Raw genomic sequence first — 2750 nt, forward strand, 5'->3', positions numbered from 1 at the left:
TTCCCATACTAATGTTAAACTTTATAATAAGGAAGAAAACTTTAACCATTTACCAATAATATGTGTAAAACTAACTAATATCTTTCTAGTATATAAATTAAATTCTGAATTAAAAAAAAAATGCAATGAGTAAAAATTCATTATTTCTTATTATTACTAAATTCTATAATAAATACAATTACAATTTTTTAAACATGTATAACAATGAACAACTAGGTAAGTTAGTTAGAAGGATTTCAACCATAAATCTCTTATCTTACACCATATTTATTTCATAACTATTACCAACTTATTCACCAAAAACCACATATTATTTTAATAAATGTAATAATATATTCCATGATTCAATAAAATAAAATAAAATAATTAATTAAAAAAAAATAAAAAAACTAGGTAAAACCATTTCAGATTATTAGCAAATTCTAATTTTAGTAAGTATAATTATATTTTATCTTCATATTTAATTTCAGTGCATTCCGCAAATAGGGTTAGTAATATTTGTATGCACGGAAGTTACACCTAAATATGGACAAATTTCTACCATTTAGTTTTATATTTTTGATTCTATGGTACATAATTATGTCGGAAATAAGAGCTATTAAAAAAAATTAATTAGTATTTTGATTAATCCTATTTTAAGGTCGGTCTCTGTTCAGAAAACAATATCTATATTTATACGTACATAAATATATGGATAAATAACTCGATAAATTAACTTTGATAAACAGAAGAAGACTATCTGTTCTGCGGCAGCTTCGGAAGACGCGACACTCTTAGCTCCTCATATCTCTTAGTTCTCACCATCGGTTCCAATACCTTGAAATCTTCTAACAGTCCGTGGAAATTAACAAGACAAAATAATCTCTGCATAGCTCTGGCGATCTGGAGATCCCAGCATATCGTTTCCCTGTTATTCGTACAGGTACGCTTCAACTCTAGCGAGGAAGTCTGTTATTCGAGATGGTGTCTGCAAGCAAAGAAATGGTGGTGTACTGTTTTGACAATTTAGTGGCCCATTATACCGGCCAGCTTGTGCCTCCGCCTGCCTTTGATGACGGCCAACATCCATTATTTGTCACATGGAAAACGGTTGTTGATGGGGAGCGTAGTCTGAGGGGATGCATTGGTACGTTGAAAGCCAAGAGTCTTTATAACGGATTGAGAGAATTGGCGCTTGAAAGTGCTCTCCTTGATGACCGCTTCCCAGCTATAGAAGCTACAGAAATTCCAGACATGGAATGCACAGTCTCTGTCCTAACAGATTATGAGCAAGCAGCCAATTAAGTGGATTGGGAGGTAGGAAAGCATGGCGTGACTGCCGAGTTCAGTGATCCAGACAACATAATGCGCAGAGCAACTTACTTGCCTGTAGTAGCTGCACAAGAAGGTTGGTCACAGGCTGAGACAGTTGATTCACTGATCCGCAAATCGGGGTATATGGGCCCTATCACTGAGTCTCTTCGAAAAAGTGTCCGCATCGTTCGTTTCCAAAGCAGTGTTCGCAGCATGCATTACAGTGAATATGTTACATTTGTGAGGAGAGGAGGTGGTACCGCGCCTCTTTTGGAAACTAGGCCATAGGAGTTCAATCAGAAGGGATATGATCAATTATTAAGGTTATTTATGTCTATTCCTTCAAAAGAGTTTTTGTTTTGAATAGGAAACATTTTTATCTTTTATAAGAAATGAAATATATGTTTTCCACCTTTTAATCTGTTATAAGATACCTAATGCAGAGTTACTAATAAGATGTGAACTATTATGGCAATCTATGGAGTTTTACAAAGTAGGGAATTATATGTTTTCTACCTTTTAGTTTGTTATAAGATACCTAATAGAGAGTTACTTAAAAGATGTGAACTATTATCGCAATTTATGGATCTTTACAAAGGAGAAAATAACGATAATGAAGCGCTAAAATTCAAGGATTGATAATGGTGTAGCTAGAGGGTTCCATTACATCTGATAAATTTTGAGCAAATGAAGGTAGAACATTCGTATGGAGTGGATGGCACATTTATTGAAAGTGGCAAAATAAATACTATACGGTTGAGGACTCAAATATTGGGTTTACGTAGGTATTTGTGGGTCTTAAAAGAAAAAAGTCATACGAACTAAGTTCTTGCCATAGTTGATAAATCTCTTATAAGAAAATTCCCATACTCTTAGTATTGAGCAAGATTTCCAATTGAAATTTTTTGAATAATTCCTTTGGATTGTGGATTTGGCTTGGGGTGAACACTTCAGGAGATAAAAGTTGTAATTGGTCTTCGGTTAGGTGGAAAATTGAAGTCTCACCCTTAGTTTCCACTATTGGTTTATTTTAAATAAGTGAATTTTAAGATTGATTCGTTGTTGAATAAATGTTTAGCTTTACGATACCATGGAAGTTGGATTAGTTTGAAGTAACACCTTCAAGAGGCTCACATGCACACATTGGATGAATGTTACTTTTCGAAAATTCCTTTCCTTTGATAGATGTGTATTAATATTAAAATTACAAGTTGATGTAATGTTTAGCTTGGTATGATTTTTTATTGCATATTTATCTATGTGCTAACTCAACTTTGATGCTTTAGATGATTCACATCAGCATAAGCCTAGGTAATAATGTCATTTTCATTTATTTTCGATTGGATAACAATTGTGTGTATAGTAACACAGGCAAACATTGAGGTACACCGAAAAAGAGAAAGGATGAGCAACAAAATTTAATAGTATAGTACAAATAGTGTTAATAGGGTCGAAAA

General features: G+C 33.2%; 1 pseudogene; it reads left to right on the forward strand.

Moving 5' to 3' along the window:
- The first annotated feature begins 960 nt into the window (after positions 1-960).
- On the forward strand, positions 961-1581 carry LOC149213062 (uncharacterized protein At2g38710 pseudogene; annotated as a pseudogene).
- The last annotated feature ends 1169 nt before the right edge of the window (positions 1582-2750 follow it).

This window comes from Pinus tabuliformis, chromosome 1_1 (assembly GCF_031772625.1).
Source record: "Pinus tabuliformis cultivar Carrire ecotype Pingquan chromosome 1_1, CPIR1, whole genome shotgun sequence".
Lineage (NCBI taxonomy): Eukaryota > Viridiplantae > Streptophyta > Pinopsida > Pinales > Pinaceae > Pinus > Pinus tabuliformis.